Raw genomic sequence first — 24,000 nt, forward strand, 5'->3', positions numbered from 1 at the left:
TAATAATGGCCGGGGCGCAGATGGAAATGAGCCTATTGTCTCTTCCTGCAGCCGGCGGCGCGAGGCTACAGTCACACCATTATCTCGGCTCCGGGCTCCCTGAGGCGGGGCCAGGGTCGGCCTCGCTCTTCTCTGTGTACCCAGGCGTCACGGCGTTGATCTGTGCCAATTCTGTCGCCTCACCCCCGTCCCCTCCTCCCCACAACCCCACCACCCCCCCCCCCCCCACTCCCCGCCATTGATGGGTGTCCTGGTTGTACTGGGAAAGCCCTTGCTTGCTCGCTACGGTTTTAATTTTCCCGGGTTACGGCGGCGACGGAGGTGATTGATGGCGCGTCTCACAAGAGAAGGCGTAGAGATAGAAATCCACATTATCCGTCTGCGCGAGAGCTGACAGCCCTTCCAAGAGCCTGTTATCAATCACACTGAAACATCATAAAATCCTCTTCAAGTCATCCTGTAAAACCCTCACAAGCCATAAGAGGTTAAGGGAGCCGAGAGGAGGAGGGGGAAGTAAAAAGTCATTGGGCAAACAGGGGGGGAAAAGGATTCTTTTTCAGAGTAAACACCTGTGACGCTTGCTATTCCTCACTGGATTATACTGCCTCGTGAGCAGCGGAGTGTGGGTTTGTTACAAAGAGGACTGATGAAAGCTATCTTTATCCACATGTGTGCTACTGAGACAACACAGGAGCACACATCCCTTCATTACAATCACATTCATTTAACACGACACACAACGTGATGGGCGTCTGTCACAAACAAGAACAACTTTGCTCTGTTGTAATGTCCATCTTTTACCTAAATCATCTTTCTTTATTCGTCTCAGTCTTTTCGCTTTATTTAGCTATTTATCTCCCAGGGACGACTCAAAGACAACAGCTGGGTGGAGGGTTTTGCGGCGGTATGTATCATCTTTAATGGAGCCGGGGACAGCTAGAGGACAGAGATGGATCCTGATGGCTTTTTGAGAACCCAAACATACGTGTGACAAAGACGGAGGTGTGACGGGCAAACGGCGCGATGACAGTGACCGCTCGACGGACATGAAGGTGGCCTGGGGAGTTCGTAGAACAATGTTTAACCGTGTCAACGAAACAAACATTTTCACTTTCTCGCTGTTCATTGATTTTGCTTGTTTGCAGTTCTTACGGCCCATTACCGTACGTACCACCCAACTATACAACCGAAATAATCCACACTTATTTAGAGATAACTTTTCCAAGCGCGCCAACCAGATTTTGTCTTTTACTTTCTGATGCCTACAGATCTTTCCCTGTAAAAATGTCAGACATCTCTTGCTCCATATTGGTGGTTATACCAACATGAAAAATTAGGGATTTTTTTTTTTGCAATATTAGTGTGCGTGTGCGTGTGTGTGTTCACAGTGTGTGTGTGGGTTCACAGTGTCTTTGTGTATATGTGTGTGTATGTGCGTGTGTTCACAGTGTGGGTGTGGGTCCACAGTGTCTTTGTGTATATGTGTGTGTGTGTTTGTGTGTGTGTTTGTGTGTGTGTGTGTCACAGCCCTGTGACTACTCCGATCATTAGGGTCAGTTACACAACTTTGCGTATGTGTAAACATAACCCCATGAGCTGTGCGGCTAGCTGCTAGCTTGCAGTACCCTGTTGCCGAGCGACCGGTACCTGAGCAAGGTAGCCCCCACGGAGCCTCTCCAGAAAGAGAGCGCGCCCCCCCCCCCCCCCCCCCCCCCCCCCTCCTCCGGTGACTCATCCTCAGTCTCCGTCAGGCCTGGTCGATCTGCTGCCCAGGGGCATTGTGGGAGCCCGAGAGGAACCAACCAGACTGCGGGGTTGCGTCACGTTGCAAAAAAGCTTTGCCAAAAGGATCTGCACCCCCTGGGGTGAGTCCGGGCCCCCCTGAGTTCCGGCGTTTTTAACGGTTAGTGAAGGACAACCCAGATGAAGGTGCACCACCGTTTCTGTGTGATTTTCTTTTTCTTTTAATGCAAAGTAAAGCGGGCCCCTAGTGGCGAGCCGCAGGCTGGTGGGGGCCCCGGCGCCGGTGCCACCGCCCCCGAGGACTGGCTCTGCTCTGCTCGTAAATCCAGGGAGAAAACGCTGAGCTGATGTGGCTGAGGGCCAGGAACTGGGATCTGCAGTTTAAATTCACCTGCGCTGCTCAGATGCCTTCGCGGAAGAAGTGGGGTTGTGCTGATTAATGCTGAGGGAGTGTGTGTGTGTGTGTGTGTGTGTGTGTGTGTGTGTGTGTGTGTGTGTGTGTGTGTGTGTGTGTGTGTGCGCTAGTGTGTTTGTGTGTGAGTTTGTAAGTATGTGTATGTGTTTGTTTGTGCGTGCCGGCACTTGTGTGTTTGCATGTGTGTGTGTGTGTGTGTGGGTGTGTTTGTGTGCAGGCACTTGTGTGCATGTGTGTGTGTGTGTGTGTGTGTGTGTGTGTGTGTGTGTGTGTGTGTGTGTGTGTGTGTGTGTGTGTGTGTGTGTGTGTTTGTGTGTGTGTGTGTGTCTGTGTGTGTGTTTGTGTGTATGTGCATGTCTGTGTATTTATATGTATATGTGTATGCGTACGTTTGCGTGCATACGTGTGTGTTTGTACGTGCGCTTTGTTGTCTATGTTCTTCTTGTTAGCATGCTGACGTGTGGGGGCGCCAAAAAAATAAATAAAACATTTCTTAAACTTGTGATCTCGGAGCTAACTAGACGGTGACGCTTGGCGGCTCCAACCAAGGGAAGGAAGTCATCGCTTCACCCGGAAAGCCTCCGCGCAACACATCCATTATTTGGATGACTCACAGCAGATGGGAAGGAGGAGGGGGGGGTTCTTATTCTTTGCTCTTTTTTCAAAGTGCAAATGTGACCCAGATCCAATTTGGTCATCAATTCCTTTCCCCCCATTTAGGCAGTGTGCGTTGGGATGTGTGTGTATGTCTGCGCTATGTGTGCATTATTCCCAGCAGAATCGTATGGAAGGGGGTGTGTGCGATGCTTCCGCCGGAGCCTCTCTCATTAACAGAGACTGACACTGACGCTCACCTCACATCCGTCAAGGTGTGAGGCGGTGCTCGCTCCGACACTCGACAGACGACAGACGTGACGTCGGATGTACGCCGAGACCTTTGCCGACACGGGCAATTACACATTACAATGAAGGTATGCCTATATATATATGTGGCTGGGAATAAAACGTTTTTTTCTGTTACACTTGAATGTGGTTGAGATGTTGAAACGTCCACATCGACTGTCAGATGCGACAAACTTTACGTGGGTTTTAACTCGGTTTCAAGTACGTGGGTGAGCTCTTGAAAACGCGTCCACTTTTGTGTTCCTCACTAAGCAACGCACACAATGTTTACCAAATCACGATGCACACAAAGAGCAACAAGCACATAACACAAACCCTCTCACCCCTCTTACGCACTTATTGTATGTTTGCTCGTCCTCGCACTTACAAATAGTACTTCACATTGATTAGCATCTTATCTTAGCTATCTTTGTTGTATATGGGGAATGGGTTAACCTTACAATTGTAAGTGCTTGGCACTTGAACATCCTTACTGTACCGACAGCGATGTATTATGGTCTGTCCTTCTTCAGACAAATGTACTGGAGTATTAGGTGGGCTGTAGTAATTTTCCGTTCCGTTCTGTAAATTACAATACGTTCTGGAATAGTGTTTTTAAATTGCTCCAAAATCATCAAATCACACAACTCGTCAAAAGTAGTGACTTCAAGTGCAGTTAACCACTGCTTATAATGAGCTGACAAGTCTCTGGCAAACTCTGCGTTTGTTTGGCCATTTTCCTTCTCCCAGGACCTAAAACGGACCTGTATGTAAGTCGCTTTGGATAAAAGCGTCTGCGAAATGCGCTAAATGTAAATACACACTCTGGAACAGGCAACGATCGCTGCCGACATTTCAGCGGTCGGCCGGTTAAATAACTTCAGTGAAGGACATTTATTTCAAATGCTTAATATTTAAGTGGTAGCATCTGTCGCCCACTGTAGTGTAGCGCTGTCCCTTTAGCTCCCGGTGAAATATAACAACCGGTGCCTCGTCTATCTCTCTCCCCGCAGCAGTGGCCCCAGCCGGGGCCCGCAGCTTTAAGGGCCTATGTGGGACAAAACATTTATTCATCTCCTTTGAGTGTCTTACTCCCCCCGCCCCGCACCCACACAGGCACCCCACTGCCCCCCCCCCCCCCTCCGAACCAGCACTCCACCGCTAATGAAGATAACTTTGAGCCTGGGCTGCACAGCATCCCTCTGAAAAGAGTGAGAGCCAGGGCGAGCGGCAAAGACAGTGAGGGAGAGGGAGAGAGACAGAGGGAGAGAGGGAGAGGGAGAGAGTGAGAGAGGGAGAGGGAGAGAGGGAGAGTGACAGAGGGAGAAATAAAGAGTGAGAAAAAGAGAGGGTCGGGGCAAGACGGAGAACATCCCAGATTGAGAGAGACAGATGTAAGGGAAAAAAGGGATAGTAGATACTAGATACTATCCCAGCGCAAAACGCTGGGATAGTATGAATGAGTCCCGGAGCCGTGACCTTGGCTCTGCCATTGTTGCAGCGCTCTCTCTCCGCCGTGGCCTCCCAGGGCTGCGTTCCCACGTGCATTAAAGCACTCCGCAAAACCCTGCTTACCTTCCCGGGCCACTCCCAGGCCCCGCCTGGGAACCAGCCGCCCTCCCCCCGCTTGCGGCCGCTCCTCATTTCTCTCTCGCCCTCCGTCTCACCCACCCTGCCTCTCTTTCCCTCCCTGTATTTTCCTCCCTCCTTTTAATCGGTAAATCCATCTCTCCCTCTCTCTCTTTAGCATCTCTCTCACTGACACTCTCTCGTTCTAACACCCTCCTCTCTCTTTATCCCCCTCTCCCTCCATCTCTCTTCTTTATCCCTCTCAATCTCTCCCTCCCCCCCTCCCTTTTTATATCTGTCTATCTCTCTTTAGTATCTCTCTCACTCTCACTCTCACTCTCTCCATCTCGCGCCCCCCTCTCTCATTATCTCCCTCTTTCTCTCTTTTGTATCTCTCTCACTCTCTCCATCTCCCTCCCCCCTCTCTCTTTATCCCCCTCTTTCTCTCTTTAGATACCTCTCTCACTCTCTCCATCTCCCTCCCCCCTCTCTCATTATCTCCCTCTTTCTCTCTTTTGTATCTCTCTCACTCTCTCCATCTCCCTCCCCCCTCTCTCATTATCTCCCTCTTTCTCTCTTTTGTATCTCTCTCACTCTCTCCATCTCCCTCCCCCCTCTCTCTTTATCCCCCTCTTTCTCTCTTTAGATACCTCTCTCACTCTCTCGGTCTCCCTCCCCCCTCTCTCTTTAACTCCCTCTGTCTCCCTTTAATATCGCTATCACTTTTTTCAATCTCCCTCCCCCCTCTCTCTTTATCTCCCTCTATCTCGCTTTAGTATCTCCCTCCATCTGTTCCTCTCCCTCCATCTCTTCCTCTCCATCCCTCCCTCCCCTCTCTATCGCTCCCTCCACACACAGTGAATACCTGCTCTGCTCTCATTACAATACCCTGCTTTTCAGAAATAGTGTCAGCCGCAATTTTCTCCTCCTAATTATGTCCTTGCTCCTCAGAGGCTCAGGTTCAGGACAGGAGCCAGCCGGGGAGGAGGGGGGGGGGGGGGGGGGGGAGGAGGGGGAGGAGGGGGGAGGAGGAGGGGGAGGAGGGGGAGGAGGAGGTGGAGGGGGGGAGGAGGAGGGGGAGGAGGGGGGAGGAGGAGGAGGTGGAGGGGGGGGGGGGAGGAGGGGGCTAATACACTACGCCGTCTGAGGGAGAAGGAGGGGGGCATGTGGTGGGTAGTATCTGGCAGGATAGCGTGTGGGCAGTGTGTCAGGGCAGGATCTGAGGGAGGGAGGGCGGTGTGTTGTTTAGGGGAGGGGGGATAGAGGTATCAATGTCAAAGGACCTCCTCCCTCCCCTCTCTCTCTCTCTCTCCCCCTCTCTCTCTCTCGAATCAAGTCTAGGCTGTCATGTTCTCTTTCTCTGTTTATCTCTCTCTCTCTCTCTCCCTCCCTCCCTCCCTCCCTCCCTCCTCTCTCTCTCTCTCTAGAATCAAGTCTAGGCTTTCATGTTCTCTCTCTCTCTGTCTCTGTTTATCTCTCTCTCTCCCCGTTACTCGCTCTCTCTCTCACTGTCTCACTCGCTCTCTGCCTCTCTATCTCTCTTTATCTCTCTCTCTCCCTCCTGATGGAGACAGTTTCCAGTTGTTCTAAGCTGTAACGTAAACAATACAAGAGACGGAGAGTGACTCATATCAAACACTGCAAATATCATTCAGAAACCCCCGCCCACCACCACCCCCCCGTCCTCACCTCCCCTACGTTTTACGGTATCCATGGCAACAACGTTTTCCCTCTGCCTCTTATCTGCATATCTCATCTCGTCTGTGCGCGCGTCTCTCTGTGGCGTCCGAGTCGGAACCTTAGACGGACACCGCAGAGAGAGATAACGTGCTGATGAAATATGCCCCACCCCAACCCACACCGCACCGCCAACCCCACCCCCCCCACCGCGCGCGTCTGTGATTTACGACGCCATCTTCTCCCTCCACTCATTCCCGCGCTGAAGGAGATAATGACACGGATTAGTTCCTAATCAAGTGCCGATCGGAGATGGCGGTCTCCCCACCAAATGTCAGATAGATGTGGTCCCCCATTGTGCGTGAGCTCCCGGCGGCACTGGGGGGCTTCTGTTTGCTAATCACCGCCTCGCACTGCGTCAACGCGCGCTCAACTGTGCTAAAGTTATCGTAACGCCGTTATTAATCTGCTCGGCGTAATGCAGAAGGAGCAGGAGCAGTGGCCCCCGCCATGAGAAAGGGGGGGGGAGGAAGGTGTACAGCCAGTCACACAGAGAGGCTGTTCGCCAAAGCGGCGGAGAAAATACACCCGCAAGCGTACATGTTTCACAACTCCCCTGACACTCTTTTGTAGGCTGGAACAGGAATAAATGACACACATCACAGGTCTTAAGCATGTGACACACGCACACACACACACACACACACACACACACACACACACACACACACACACACACACACACACACACACACACACACACACACACACACACACACACACACACACACGCACACGCCACACACACACACACACATTGGGTACACACACACACACACACACACACACACACACACACACACACACACACACACACACACACACACACACACACACACACACACACGCTGCGAGGGGCGGCCATCTTGTGTAAGTCCTCAGGGTAGTACTGATAACAAGGCATCACTTCTAAAGGTACAAGTTGTTCTAATAATAGTGATAGTGGTGATAGAGCCTTTTATAGATGTTCTGTAGGAAGGTGAGACAGGCACGCTGATGTCGTATTTCGCTGCTTGGTGAGGGTGCTGTAACTTGCCATTGGAGCCGGTCATCCATCTTGTTTTAACCATTTACTCCTGGTAGGGGTCAGGGGGAGGGGGGGAGGGATGAGGGGGTGGAGCCTGTCCCAGCTGCCAATGAGTGCAACACAAGTAGACTCCCCCCTTGAATGGGACACCAGTTGAGTGCAGTTGGCCAGAGAATTAGTGGGAGGTTTAATCTTCTCAAGTAGCCTACGTTTATATTATGGGTGCATGATATAACAACCAAACCGGCCGAGTTGTTGATATGATAATAACATCTCCTCCAGCAATGTGTTTCTCCCCTGTGTTTACCATTGCTGTCCATCTACTAACCATACTGTAGACTGAGTGTATCAAAATAATAATTTGTTCTCAAATTACACGTATCCATGTTAAAATTATTCAAAACAAACTCTGAATCGATTGCATCTCGTTGATATTTGTGTTACGCTTTTTTTGCCTTTGCTCAGAGATGACCCCGCAATTTGTGTTAGCGGTATTGACGTGAGCATATTGTTACCCGGGCTAACCTTATTTCAACGTTGGATTCCAGAGTGCTATTGATCTGTAAACATGCTGAGAACAAAGCATTCGGAAGACACGCCAGTAGTGGTGTTAATAAGCTTCTGTTTATATTATATCTTAACCAAAGGTTTCCTTGAGGAAATATTGGGGAACTAAAAAATCTGAATTCTCTTTCAGAGATCTCTGATTGTTTATCTTGGGATGAATGTCACCGTCTCAGCCCCTGAAATAGAAATTGAAAAAAAGATAATCTAAACCTATGTGCACCTTTTTATACAGATCTTCTATATTTCCTATATCAAATCAAGAATTCACCAAACATACTCGCAGCAAGGAGCCGCGTTCTCCGTAGAGCATGTTCAATCCAACATGCACCCCAGCTTGGTTCCCGGGCCTGACCCCCGGTCACGCCTCTGCAGCAGGTTTAAACCAGCCCGGCCACCGCTGAATGACCCCCGCGCCGCGCCGACAGACGGGAGACAGCTGCGGACGGGCCGGTGCCAGACCCCGGCAGCGCTGACCTGCTGGGGACAAGATGGACAAGATGGCCGCCGCCTCCCCTCTGAAGCACCCCCCGCCCCCCCTTGACAGCCAGCCAGCCCTGTTTTAACTGTGCCGGGAGTGATATTGCAGCAAGGCTGCCGCGCCTCTGCGGAGCCACACTGCTGGGGGGAGACGACCAGCGGCAGACGGTCTGTGCATTCCTCCCGCGACCCCCTGACCCCGACGACCGCCGCCCGGTTCATCTGCGGACCGGCGGAGAGGCACTGCTGGCCGGTCATAACGCAGCCCGCTGTGGGGTTAACCACTCCGGGAAGGCCTTGTAAACACATTGTGTTAAGGGGATGATCACCCCCCCTCCCCCCCCCAAACAACTAACCCCCGAAACGACACAAACACACACACACACACACACACACACACACACACACACACACACACACACACACACACACACACACACACACACACACACACACACACACACACACACACACACACACACACACACACACAAAGCCGACCCAGAGGGACACTAACCAAGCCTCTTGGCTTCCTCTGCCATCTTCGATATCTCACAGACTGTTCCCCTCTTGACTCCCTACACAGACTCTTATTTCAACCAAGCACTCTGTCGCTGGGACTATTATCGCCTCTCCTCCGAGGTTGGATTACCTTTGGCACCTCTCCGTTAATGGTTGCTCCGGCGTGAGGCTAGGGGTCTGAGGACAGCCGTCGTTTGATCCTTCATCAAAACCAATTCTAGCGGTATTGGCAGTGTGTGTGTGTGTGCGTGTGTGTGTGATGTTTTGGGCTATGCCGTGCTTTTGTGTTGAGTGTCCATGCGTGTGTTGATGTCTTTGTTTGAAGCGATAACGAGCTACCTGACTCACTATGAGATCGGTCAATTAAAATGGAGTCCAGTAAAGTCCCCCAGTAAAGTCTAGTTTACCTGTAAAATCATTCAATAACATGTAGTTTATTGACATCTCCTTAATATATATTTATATATTTATTATATATATTATTTTTTTCAACTGAGCAACTTCCCATCTGCAGATCAAAGTCACAGTTGAAAACGTTATCTACGGGAGCAACACAACATGCTGTCGCCATGGATCCCAGCTTACCCCCACCCCACCGTCAGCTACCAAGGCTTCAAAGACAGGGCGCCACGCATCGGTGACGTGCACCTTCCAGAGTCAAATGCGGATCGCTGCATCCCACAATGCAATGTGTTGTGTTGTCGACATTGATGCATCCTTCTAGCTTGTGGGATGTTAGCTCAGCCAGTGACCTCATATGTTTACTCCACGCCTCTCGTTTTCCCCCCCACAGTCAGCACTAATCACAAGAAGATTGGATCCGAGTCAAACCAAACGACACACATGTTACGGATGCATCCAGAGAAAACACCATTAGACACACACTACAAAAGCCCCCTAAAGTAGATGATATGTATTTTAGTATTTTTCTTACTTCAAACTAGAGTAGCAAAAACAAAGACCAAAACAACTTTATTCATGGTGTGAAAGCGCTTCGCTCTACCACACCGACCGGGCTAGAGGTGTGAGATTGAACACGGGAGCTTTATTCACACGGTGCCCTAGGACACAACGACAGACCGGCCCCAACGCAGACAAACGGGACTTAATTAACCCAGACCGGGGACAGCAGGCTACGGAGGCTGTGGCTGGGAACAGACACGGGGCCACGACTTCAGAGCGTTGGATCTGCAGGCCAGACTCTGGAGCGTGCACGTCCGTAATTACGAGGACGAGGACAAGATGGAGGCGGTGAATGAGAAGGCCCCACTGCGGTGTGGGTTTAAATGCATGAACAGCTGTGGCCATTGTACACGATCCCTGGGGTTTGGACGTGGCGGGAGCTCCTTCCGCCAAATCACCTCGAGGGATAATAGGAGAACGGAACGCAGGGGAGATTTGTTATTTATGGAGGATTCTTCATGAAAAGGTGTTGACGTTATGTAACGACATAAACAGTGGGCATATTAAAACATTCATATTGTTGCTTTGAATTCATCGAAAATGAATTGGGAAGATCCTATTGTTGAAAAATGTTATATTATATACTGATATACATATATTAAATGTTGAAAATTATCAGTTTGTTTATATTTATGTATACACACAAATATATAAACCGATCTTCTTCAACAATAGGAGTCTTCCAATTCATTTTGATGATTTCATACTAACTCTTTTTATTTACAAATTGTTTCAATGGCCCATTTTATGATGCTAAGTGAGACACTTTCTGTAGGGCTAGAGCCCCCAAATTGATAATTGTATGTGTCCATGAGGCCTTCTTTCATATAAAAGAGACCCCAGGTCTCCAGCTCGCTCCCTAGTGTCTTTGAACACTCGCTATCCCGCTAATCACATAACCTTGTGTGGAGCTAGATCATCCAAATTAATAATTTTAGTAGCCCTTAATGATTCATGTTGAAAAGGCCCAGATGTCTCTATCTCACTCTCATGTCCTGCTGTGCCCCAGTATACCCACACATGCTTGATGACCTACAGGTTTAAGGAAAAAACTTTGAATTGCTGCTGATTACTGCCATTTTACATTTCTTCATTATCATGAAAAGGAAAAATGTGTAAAATACGACCTCATTTGAATCTACAAATACAATTAACTCCCATCATCAAACATAATATCTTAACATTAAATTACTGCAGCAAGTATATGTCAATCCACATGCCTTTCATTCAAAATGTGAAACAAATTATTTTCTTTAAATTGAGTGTGTTGTTGCTGTCAATGTCTGAGATGATTTTAACACATTTAATCTCATTTTCTCTGTATATTTACATGTGCTCTAAAAATAAAATGTTCCATCTGAAGTGACACACATCAAGGCAAACAAACACTTGCTTGCAAACACCACCAACAGTTAAACGGTAGAGTAAACTCATGCATGGAAAGAAAAAAAATCCCGATATGCACTCTCTGTGAAATAGTGGCAACGGTGTATTTGTATTTGCAATCAACCTAACCTTAATACGTCAAGGTGATCGATTGGCTTTGGTTCCAAGTAGCAACTACATCAGATGCCATGACTATACCAGAGAGAGAGAGAGAGAGAGAGAGAGAGAGAGAGAGAGAGACAGAGACAGAGACAGAGACAGAGACAGAGACAGAGACAGAGACAGAGACAGAGAGAGAGAGAGAGAGAGAGAGAGAGAGAGAGAGAGAGAGAGAGACAGACAGACAGACAGACAGACAGACAGACAGACAGACAGACAGACAGACAGACAGACAGACAGACAGACAGACAGACAGACAGACAGGCAGGCAGACAGGCAGGCAGGCAGGCAGGCAGGCAGGCAGGCAGGCAGACAGACAGACAGACAGACAGACAGACAGACAGACAGACAGACAGACAGACAGACAGACAGACAGAGACAGAGACAGAGACAGACAGAGACAGAGACAGAGACAGAGACAGAGACAGAGACAGAGAGAGAAAGAGAGGAAGAAGAAGAGGGGGATGGGGTGATAGAAAGCGAGAGTGAAAGAGAGGGACAGCAAGATAGAGGGAGAGAGAGCGAGAGGGAGAATTGGTCCAGCTTCAATCACAGTAGGACTCGTTCCACTGCTAATGTTCCCTGCAGAATCGAATAACCAGCACAGAGAGGACCATCATTGGCAGAAGTCTCCCGTCCACTGGGCTCATCTCCAAAGAGCGGTAATACACCAGAGCCCCCCTGTGTCACTGGAGATCCCACCCCTGACCCCGTCTCCCCCCACGCAGGGAGGGGGTAGACCGCCCACGTAGATCCACCAGACAGCCCCCCACCACTACCACCACCACCACCACCACCACCACCATCACACTACTGAACAAAGAGTGATATGTGAGAGTGAGTGAGTTAGGGAGTGAGCAATTTTGTTTTGGGTGCAGTGGTTAGCCGTGACTGAGAGAGACTGAAAATGAGGACAAACTGAAATCACTGTTTGTGATAGCAACACACACTACTGTATTAATTAACATGAGGTGCAGAGAGCAAACCATTTAATCAAATATAAAACTTAGCCAGGCACAGCACAATGGAAAGCAAAGGGATACGTATTGCTTAAAGCCCACGCTTGAAGGCAAAATCTAACTTTATCTGGATTTTGGGGCAAGCATAGATTAATTGTTCTTTATGCCATTATAGATTACCTGGGGAGTATGCCAGCAGGAGGAATTACTAATTAATTTGCGGATAATCTTAAAGTCGGTTCATTATTTTGTCATTGTTACTAAGGTTATAATTTTTTTCTAATTAACCATGATTGCTAATGTTCAGAACAAGCATCATGAAAGGTCCTCGCATAATGAAAAGGGTGTTAAACTGAACATCACATTAAAACGAAAGATGATGATAAATGTTGAAATGTTGGTAAATGGGTCTATCTATTCAGAAAGCAAATTAAAGCAGTGACAAATTCACTTTTTATGATATGGAATTATGGGAAAATGTTTTATAATGATTAGTATAATTCACACAAAATGTAATCAAATTAAGAGATGTTATATTTCGAAAGAGAAAACACGCTGTAATAAAAAGAATAGCAAAATGCTATTGTGGCTAATTAGCCTTCAATTCAAGTTTATTTGTATAGCCCTAAATCTCCATTACAGTCTCAAAGGGCTCACAGGCCAAATACTTATGACACAGCCTTACGTATCTCAAGGTAAACAAACCGAGCCAAAATGGCTGACAAGGGCTAGCTTACCAGTGAGGAATCCTCAATGGTAAAACAACTCTTCTAGCCGACTTTAAAAGTGTGCCATCTATTAGTGTAGCCTTTTTTCAGCGCGGGGAAGATTAAGAGCCCACCGTCGCAGTACTATAATGCATTATTTCTGCTCCACGTCCGGCTGTAGGTCACAAATCACAGGCCCTGTGGTAAAGGACGAAAAACTAGCAATGTGTCCCTTTGAAGACAAGCACCGACCATAGACCAACCACAACGCCACCATACGGCCCTGATTATAGCAGTCAAGATAAAGAACGCATGGACACATGTGTTTTCGGAGGATTACCGAACGCTCCGACGCTGTGTTTAATGCGTCCCACTTGCCCTTGAGTTCTGTTTAGTAAACACGATGCTGGACCGTCTCACTAGACTCACAGACGGCCCAATGATTTTCAGCTTGACTCTATGCCCTTCATAAATGCTTTTTGCTGTGATTTGATCCCCAGACTCAATTGCAGTAAAAAAAAAACAAGTCGCTGGAGTCGTAGGCAAAGCTCTCTGCATTCATTCTCCGCAAGCCCAGTAAAACCTGTAATCAGAGCCAGCAATCAAACAGCAGCCTCTATGGCTAACAAATAAATAAAAATAGACTGTGTGGTCGCCTTTATTCAACTTCATGGCCATGGTCTCTCTCCGTGATGCAATGTTTCTTGCTGTGGAATCATGGATTAACCCAAAAAAAGAGAAGAAATGGGGCTTTTATAATTATACGGTGATAATTCCAGGCTTCTGGTCCTTTTAATTAAGTGGATAATTTCCCTCTAGGGAGGAACCGCTTTTACATACTTACCGGCCATTCCCAAAGAAGTCTGTTTCTAAGATCTTACAGTGAAAAAAGTAAAATCTTTGCTCTTACAAATCTATTATTTCGGTTATTAAGGGAATAAAAACCGGCTGAAGATGAGGCCAACGGTGGAAGAAAGTGAAAAAGAGTCTGAGACTCTATTCACATGAGGAAAATAATAACTCGGTTCTGGAAACCGTCCAACACTCTCAGTCAAGTATTTTTCTCTTTTTCACAGTGGAAAAAAATAATTGAATTAATCGTGATTAAAGGATTGTATGTATAGGATTTGAATGGAGGGAGATGTTAGTCATATTCAATCAAATGTCATTCTTTGCGCTTATTGAGTCCCCAGTGAAGACTAGCATGAAGAAGGGAAGGTTGCAGAGTCCAACTTAACTGCCAGTGTAGGTGACCATGAATCACTATACACACACACCATATATTATGTACTATATATACACTGTATAGTTGGAGTCAGTGGTCAGTCAGGGACTCACCTTGTCCAGGGTAGACTAGAGACCCTTTCTAATTCCCGCAGAGCTGAATAATAGCCTGCAGATTGACAGCTCTGTGGTGGATGATTGTTCTGAGGCTGGCCTGCTGCCAACACAAATGCAATCCCAGTGCATTTATCAAGCACACAGGGAATATAATGATTTGGCAAAACAAGATATCCACCCTGCCAGATGCATTGTGCTAATGGGATGAGTAAGTATAAGCATCATTTTGGAAGCCTTCCTTACCGTGCGCAAGATATCAGTGGGTGGTTGTGGTTATTCTACTTCTTGTGTATCAAGATGGAGGCAGACATTCTAATATATGTATACTTTTGTATCCAAAAAGTGTTCCTCAGTGATTAAGCTGGCCAAACAAACCAATAATAAATACTTTGGAGACATCATGAAAGCCACTCCGATAAGTTGTATGTCTGTTAAATAGGTTATTCATCCCCTCTCAGTTGTAAGTCTTCCTCACTCGATAATCATAATACAAATTAAAAGAAAGTAGTGACCTTCTAGAAATAAGGTGCCGCTTATTATGTGAAGATCACTTTGAGGTTTTAGGAAACATCAGAACATTTCCAAACGTGAAATTGCGTGTGCTGTTTGTGTGTGTACGTGTTTGTGCCGTGTGTGTGTGTATGGGCAGTGTATTTGTGTACCGTGGGTGTGTATGTGTCAATTTGGCAGCGTGGCAGTTGTGAGTGATAACCAACAAATCCACAGTGACGTGCTGTTTTGATTCTTTGTCTGCAGCAGGTAGCAAGTTGCATGTCTTAAGGAAAGGAAGGAAGTATTAAATCCACTTAAGGCATAATTGATTATGTCATTAATGAGGAGATTAAGAAATAATCAAGACTTGATTCTTTTTCTTGTCACCAAGGCCTCGACATCCTCAATAAGTGAGGGAGGCAAGCAGTCAGAGTGCATTTCTTTGTCTCGGCTAATCTATGCCCGCTGTCTTGTATCCAAGTCGCAGCCGATAGTTTCTACAACAGAGCGTTTCTCCATCTCCAGGGACTCCGCCGTCTCCGACCTACGTGCACTCGATTGTGATTCTGAACAACGTCACCATGTTGCTGCATCAGGAACTGCCATTGTAGGCCACACAACAGTTCAGGGAGAAAAACTTGACAATGGAATACTTTTCTTTGGTCTTTTCTATCCAGAGATAATTAGTGGTAAGAGTGAAGAGTCCTCACAAGATGACACCCAGGTCCAGCCCTGGGACATCTGACGTGAGGCACCTTAAGGCAACTTAACACTGTTGTTTAGTTGAACCATCAAAACCGTGGGTTTTTTACCGTTTCATTTTGAAGCACAGATCAAAGTCTATTTTTCCGGTTGCGCAGAATGTCTGTGTTTTTTTTTTGGGCTTCCTCTTTGGAGATAATCCCATGTAAACTCTCGGTCTGGACAAAGTGTATGAAGATGGCCCCCGGGCCCCAAGCACTGGCGATGTTGATTCACTCAATACAGAGTTGTTGGCAGGCTCAGAGCCGCAAGGCACAGAGACTTGGCGTTGGGTTCGATAAACACAGATCATTGTGGATATGCCAGTTCAGCTCAGAGACAATGAGGCACGGACCAGAGGTTGACTGGCATCACCAACGTGGAAATATTGCTTCCCGCGGTGTCACTACGCGTTATATCGGAAAGTTCATTTCCCACGGCACTGTTTTGTCGGGGAACACAAAGGACTTGGAAGCGTTCCATTATTTTAGTGTCAGACATGTTTTTCGGCTACACCCATTATACGACCAAACACAAAAACAACAAACGGGGCCGGGACTGATTCATAATCACACGATGACAGATTGCTCATTCATCTAGTGTATTAAAACCGGTATTCCTTTCCCGCAGATAGGGTCTGCTGGAAGACGACATCAGCGCCCAAATCCTCCTCCTCCGACGCACTGAAAGCCGGTTATTATTATAACACAACAACACTAAGGAGGACAACAGCTCCACGACGGCCGTTATCGGCTCGTACCTACATGAGCCGCACGTATCTGGGATCAAATGCTGCTGACTCACCGACGGGGCACTCTCACAAAGCAACACAAATAAACCCATTAATAAATAAATACCCAAATCACCAGACGAGTGATTACCCTGCATTCTGATCACCCTCCCGCCCCCCCCTGACTCCACTGCCTCGTCCTTACGAGTCTGTGATGTGTGCAGCACTGTACCGTATCATACGATACACCCTATCTCAGGCTCCCATCGTCATCCATCCCTGGAGCGTACGGGAAGTCATCGAGCAGCAGAGGCCTTTTCCCCAACCCCGCTCAATTCCTCAGACGCGGAGGCCGCTGAACAATGCGGTTACTTTTGGAAAGTGGATGCAATGTTCTTTGGAGATCCCCCTGTATCGCTGGGGTGAAAAAACACTAACATCTGTAGACGGAAAAATACTAATAACGTTCTGGTGGAGTGACTCATCCAGTTCACAAAGGAAGACGATCACCTTCTGGTGCTGGTTCACATGCCTTACTTGTTTTTACCTGTTTGTATGGTGCCGTAAGCTCTCCGTCTCTCTCTCTATCTCATCATCCGTCTCCTCTCTCTCTCTCTCTCTCTCTCTCTCTCTCTCTCTCTCTCTCTCTCTCTCTCTCTCTCTCTCTCTCTCTCTCTCTCTCTCTCTCTCTCTCTCTCTCTCTCTCTCTCTCTCTCTCTCTCTCTCTCTCTCTCTCGACAGAGCTAGTTAGCCCTCCATTCCCTGCTGCCTCCTTTGACAGAAGAATCGGCAGTGTGTGCCAAGCACTGTATTTCATGTGTGAACAACCGTGTAGTAAAACTATGGTAGTATAAGCATTTTTCCGTTCCTTTGTTGTTGGGCATGAATATGTATGGGTATTCGTTCAAATTATTTTTGCAACTTCCATTGTTAAGTAAATTTACATTTAGGACATTAAGCTGACGCTTTTATCCAAAGTGACTTACAACCATTCTACCACACATTCACACATTCGTTCACGTTTAGTACTCGCCATGCGTCGAGTAAACAAATGTGTTTTCAGGCTTGAGGACGATTTTTTGTTGAAAGACAGGAGCTTTGCATTCTCACCATGAGAAACATACAATAAACAACCCATTAACATTTGCATACGCACAGCGACTGTTGCAATGACTAAAAATCAATCACACACAAAAACAAACGACACTTGGCACTCAGTCCCTTGCATAAATCAGGGACCGCAGTCCATGGTTGCTTTTGCTCCGTGCCAAACATTCCCAGCCAGTCCCCCATAATAACACTACCCTATTGGAGCAATAGCCAGGGAAGCTAAGTGGCGGTATGGGTATCTCCAGCCCTGAGGAGCTGGGCCCGGAGAAAACATCCAGGTCTATGCGGTTTAAATATCCCTCGTTCTTCCAGGGAACCAATCTCTCCCCCCCTGCCAAGCCTCTCATTCATTGCATCACCATGCGTCTCTGCACCGGCTACGCTGGTGGATCTGTTGTGTGGCTGACGCGGAGGAGGAGGGGGGATGGGGACAATAATAAAACAACCCCGTCAGAGATGAGGATGAGGCAACGCGATGGCCAAAAAAAGAAGAGGGAGAAAAATAGCATTGGTCATTGCGTCTTTTAGCTCAAATGCCATGTTTTTGTATTTCCCTCCCTAATAATCAATCCTGAACCAAATGCCATAGACCATGCCGCCCATATGCGCAAAGGTCATTCATTCATCTTTTGCCTAAGCTAATATTTGAAGTGCGCATTGCCGGTGGAACTCACAGGTGGAAATCTTTTATGAGCCATATTCAAACCGTACTTTAAGGCAACAGACGTCAATAAAAAGATAAAGATCTGACAAATGATTAACCCCCGCATTAACAAATCCAATGGCCCTCTTATCCCGGAGGTCTCACGCTACTTTAATTCAGTTGCTTGTTAACTCAAGGCGAAGGGGATAACGAAAAGCCGTACACAAATGTAAACAGGCGGCTAAACGACGCCACATTCCCGCCGGAAATCAAGAGACAACATGGCGAGAGAGTCTGAAACACGTCTTCCGTTTAATGTCTGGCACTCCTTTACTGTTAAAACAGCTGCTCAATCGGATAACGCGGCCGCCTCTGTCTCTCGCCATTCAGAATTCCCATTACATCGCCTTGACGACGGCGGCGCTAGGTATGGGAACGAGACAGGGTCCTCCTGGGTACGCCGCCATCGGGGGCCGACGGCGGCTCGCCGGAGCCTCAGCCGAGTGAAAATAATAGGAAGAGAGGAGGGGGGGGGGGGGGGGGGAGGTGAATGGTGTGGGGGGGGGGGGGGGGTGATCAAAATCCAAGGAAGGATCCTCTGTCGCCTGCACTAAACAGTACAGTCAGTCGGATCCCTGTTGCTATGGTTGCAGGCAGAGGGAGCAGTCAGGCGGGCCCTAAAGCCTCTTCATTGATCACTTGGTCGTACTTTCATCATAACGGGTGGGGTGGGGGTGGAGGTGGGGTAGGTGGGGAAGGGGGGAGGTCTTAATGGGTCGGTGGCCCGGAAAACCAGTCGGAGCAAAAGCCTCCCTGGGAACGCCGTCACCAGCCAAAGCTGTAGAACAATACGACCGCTGGACAACTTCTGGGACTATTTTCAAGATTAGCATTATTTTTATTTATTTTTTTTGCGCTTGCGGTGTGGGATCCACGGGGCGTTTCGTTTCTTCAGGAGCGCTTTTGCCGGCCAGCACTTGGCAACGCCAATCACACGCCTCGGAGAGACGGAGCGGATGACAACAAAACGGAGGGAAACCGAAAAAAGAAAAGAAAAAGGATTTGGTAACCTATTTATGAAATCAAAGTAATTTTGTAGTATATTTGTGACAGGACTGGAGGGCAGGCATAATGAACGGGCCCCCGGAATTCATTTAGAACAGATAAAAAACTAGTTTAGTTTAATTAGATTTTCAAAAGGGTGGGGGTGGGGTGTCCCAGTTCTGAAACTTAAGAGCCGGTGTGTGTGAAGTTGAATACCACGGCAGGCGTAGCACAAGGCTTCTCCTCCACGCATGAACAGCGGGGGGGGGGTACAACGGCCTGGGGGGAGGTGTATAGGCGTGGGGGATGGGCCTTGTTCTCAAACCCACCTAGAAGGACCTTCTAAGCATGGACAATTTCACCTGTCCGTCACACCACTGGGAAACAATTCAGCCTTGACCTTGTTTGAACCGGACCAAAAATGGGAGTCCCTTTTTTTCTAATACTGACTTTCAAAGAATGCTTGCTGTTTGAAAGCTGACAAAATAACAAAAGCACAAACAATGGATTGAGCAATCCAAACAACTGATTAACATAATTATCAGCCCCCGGCTAATTATGTTGGGAGAACTAAACGGGTAATCTATTTAAAAATAAATTGATTAAAATAGTTGTCATTCAAAAAGTGGAAAATACAAACAGATATATATTTGTATATAGACTGACGGGAGATGTGTCTGGAGATTTGCGATATGAAACAGAACTAATATCGCATAAAAATACCAGAGCAAACATTCTCGAGGCAGAGTTGTGTTAGTTGATCTTTCGATCTTTTCAGGGTTCTCCGGCTTTAAGCAATGATTATATCATTTCAGAAAATCCATACCTTTTCATCTGCCTGTCCCACTGAGGGCAACGCTGGGGAGAGGCGGGTCGGAGCCGCTGTTAGGCCTACCTGTTGCCTGCAAAGACCCAGTGACTGAAAATCGATGGCGGGCGCACCATCGGCGGCCCACAAAGCAACAGAGGCCATCACATCCAAGACCCGACGCTGAAGAAACTCAAAAGAAACATACAAATGAAAATAAACACTTTTGTTCCATCTCCGTTTTTTTGAGGCAATCTTGAATGAACGAGATTTTACCTTAGAACCGGTGGATTTCCACCCGCCTGCCATCTGTATGACGGGGGGGGGGGAGACAAGCCAACCATTGTGCGCCTTTCAAACGACGCATGAACACGGGTGTCACTCGATATCCACGATTAATGATCCGCCCGACCGCGGCAGCAGAGTCGGCAGCTAATGCTTTAATTGGACAGAAACTAAAGAGGTAGTAGGGGCGACCCCTTCCAGTGACCCGAGTCAATGGAGAGCCGCCCGAGGGCAGGACCTCCCGGATGACCCAGGTGTCAGAGGTGGATCAGAGCAGCCCTGCTTACCCAAGCACACCTCAGCGGACTGGGACATTACACGTCACACAGGACCATGTGTCAAAACACGGCCAGCATCTGGCTTGCATTGGTTTTTAAATTAGATTAATATCAGCCTCCAAAGGCAATAGTGAACTAAGGCGAGGAACGAATGTAAAAATGTTTAAAGCTTTGGACTGGGACAAGGAATAACATGTATTCATGTTGTTTCCTTGCATGGTCAATTGTACAAGTTCCTGTTTCAACCAATGGAAACTTCGGTCGATACAGGATTCAAACAATATAATGTAAGGAAATATTTAACATCAAATGTTGTGCATCTGTGTAATTGGTTATGTTTTTGTTGGTTTGTCTTGGTTTGTTTGTGCTGCCACAAATTCCAATAGGCTACACTCTTCCCAGAGTTGCAAAATCATTCATTTCATTTATAGATTACCTGCTTCACCATTAAAGATTACCCTCTTAACCTCAGTCTCCTCTTCCTTATTGCCTTGACCATCGATTTTTCCTCTTTCCCATCTGCTCCTCTGCCTTCAAGGTGACCCATAACTAATAAACACTGCTCCGGAAAAAAAGGAAAAAAAAAAACCGCAGGCAAGCACCAATCTCGCACACAAATAAATATATAAGACCGTGCGGTTCACTTTTCAGGTCAATGAAAGCCGCGGTTTATCAAGGACTCACGAAGCTCAGAGAGTTAGGCCTTTCCATTTCTGGGCCAAAGTAATGTTGACGAAAGGTCCATATTTGAGTGTGTCCTGGACCAATCAGGCTCATTCAATCTGGCCCCCTAATCATCCTCCTGTATAATTAGCTGACTCATTAATTCCCTCTCTCTGCACCACAAGCTGGTGCGTGGTGAGCGTTCTGGCGCAGATTAGCTGCTGTGCATCACCTACGTGGGTGCAACACACTGGTGGTGGTTGGTGAGGTCCCCCCTACACTGTAAAGCGTCTTTGAGTGTCTAGAAAAGCGCTATATAAATTCAATCCATCATTATATTTGCTCTGGTGGCGAACGCAACAGGAGGCTTAATGTCTGTGAGACTGTCATGTCAACGAAGGCCTAGCCCTCCCTTCTGCACGCTGAAACACAGACCCAGGCCATACTGGAGATCGCCCATGTCCGCGGCGAACGCCGTCAACCGTGGTTATTGGGTCGAGCACTGGAAGGCGACAGCACGGCCGCACTGGAAATAGCTTTCTTGTGTTCTGCTTTGCCGCTCTTTGTTTCCTGTGAGAGGTCACACTGAGACGAAGAGTGAGGTGAAGAGAGAGGGACCATCTGGTTTTTTAAAGAGCTTCTTATCTGGCCAATAGTTGCAGCGTGCCACCTGAGCAAACAAACGGAAGGGCTGCCATTATTGTAAAACTCAAGCACCCACTCTGCAGGAGTGTGTGAGTGTGTTTGCGTCTCTGAGTGTGTGTCTTTGTGTCTGTGTGTCTGTGTGTGTGTGTGTGTGTGTGTGTGTGTGTGTGTGTGTGTGTGTGTGTGTGTGTGTGTGTGTGTGTGTGTGTGTGTGTGTGTGTGTGTGAGCGTATGTGTGTCTGATTCTGTGTGTGTGTCTGTGTGTGTGCTTGTGTTTGTGTGTGTCTGTGAATGTGTCTCTCTGTACGTGTGTGTGTGTCTGTTTGTCTGTGTGAGTATGTGAGTCTGTATGAGTATGTGTGTGTGTGTGTGTCCTTGTGTGTCCTTGTGTGTGTGTGTAAGTGATAGTGTGTGATAGTGTGTGATAGTGTGTGTGTGTGTGTGTGTGTGTGTGTGTGTGTGTGTGTGTGTGTGTGTGTGGCGATTCACTCTAGTGCTCTTAAAATGAAAGAAAAAAAGAAAACCTCGGAATTACCAGCTAGTAGTCACAAGAGACCTTCAGCCGACCACTACAGCGATCTAAAAAGGGGCACGACGCTGTGAGTTCTGTTTCGGGGCTCTTTTGTCGAACCACGGAGCGAGACCACGGAGCGAGACCCCCTCGAAGACGACTACTTGACCCGTGTCTGCGCGCTGGAGGGTCCCTTTTCAGCGTGATGCTATTCTGCATAATAGTGTTACTGAGCTCAAAGCGTGAAATCGCCCCACCTCACGGCTAGTGTTAAAAAAGTCTGAAAAAGCTGAAAGAGAGTAAGGCGGTGTGGGCAGGCGAGTCGACCCTCTCCAACGATGCTCTGGACCCTGTCCAAATTGCACCTGTGGCTCTCGACCTGTCTATAGGGGGCTCAGAACCCACAATGGGATAGCCAGCCAACAGGTGAGTCGCTCTACATGAATGCATTTGTCTGCAGACCAAAAGTGCTCTCCTGAATCAAAGTACGGACTGGACCTCTCCTCACCTCTTCTGCCCATCCGTTTGCGTGGGCTTTTAAATGTTCCAATGTAACCTCTCTCTTTGACTTTGTTTTTTAGCATTCCTGGATTTTGTCTCGTCCTTGGGTAGCCAGAAAAGCCCTGTGCAACTACAAACGCACTGTTATTGTACTTATTCTTAGAAAGGTTCACAAACCGGGGGCTGTGATCCGTGACAGCCCATGGCAAGGGGATCCTGCTGGACATCAGAGAGTTTTATCAGCCTCACCTTTACCCCGAGAGGTGCTAGTACCTTATCTCTGCTTCCATTTTGGACTCCAGCCTGCCCATTTCGGCAGAGGACCAAAGGCAGTGGACTGTCCTATCTCTCCCCCCCCCCCCCCCCACACACACACACACACACACACACACACACACACACACACACACACAATCACTTACACACACACACACACAAGGACACACACACATGATAGGACCAAAGGCAGTGGACTGTCCTATCTCCCCCCCCCCACCACCACCAGCCCCGAAGCCAGAGGGTAGACTCTGACCTCCACCCCCTTCTCCAGCCCTCCACCCGGGCCCTGCCTGTGTTCCAACCCTGGGATGTGTCAGGGCACAGCTGCAGCACTGCTCCTGCAGGCTAGGGTTTCAAGGGCCCGAAAGACAATATCCCTGTTGGCAAATGGATGACATGGTGGTGCACCCCAAACTCTGGGGTCGTGGTTCAGGGGGAGCCCCGAGGGGAACATAGGGGGGAATCGGACAGGCGTGGTGAAGGCGGGAATGCGGGGGAGAGATGGGGGGAGAGGGGGAGAGAGAGGGAGGGGGAGAGAGAGATAGCGATGTGTTCGGGTGTCTTCCCTGGAGGAAGCTGATGGCTCTATCTTCTCTGAGGTGCAAGGGTCATCCCTTCTTCTCACGCTCTCTTTCTATATATACACATTGCTCTCTCTCCCTCTGTCCCTCTCTCCCTCTCTCTCTCTCCCTCACAAGGATTGGCCTCTGCTTTCGTATGCATATCTGAACGTATTGTAAATAAGTAATTGAAGGATTAGTCATTAAGAAATCATGTCTGTCAATTCAGCATGATGTGATGTTCTATGAAGAACCA

General features: G+C 47.9%; 1 protein-coding gene across 1 annotated transcript in view; it reads right to left on the minus strand.

Moving 5' to 3' along the window:
- The window catches only part of LOC130404935 (ADP-ribose glycohydrolase MACROD2-like), a 289,528-nt gene that overhangs the window by 144,524 nt on the left and 121,004 nt on the right, over positions 1-24,000 (minus strand). The gene's annotated exons all lie outside the window — the stretch shown is intronic.

Source organism: Gadus chalcogrammus, chromosome 15 (genome assembly GCF_026213295.1).
Source record: "Gadus chalcogrammus isolate NIFS_2021 chromosome 15, NIFS_Gcha_1.0, whole genome shotgun sequence".
Classification (NCBI taxonomy): domain Eukaryota; kingdom Metazoa; phylum Chordata; class Actinopteri; order Gadiformes; family Gadidae; genus Gadus; species Gadus chalcogrammus.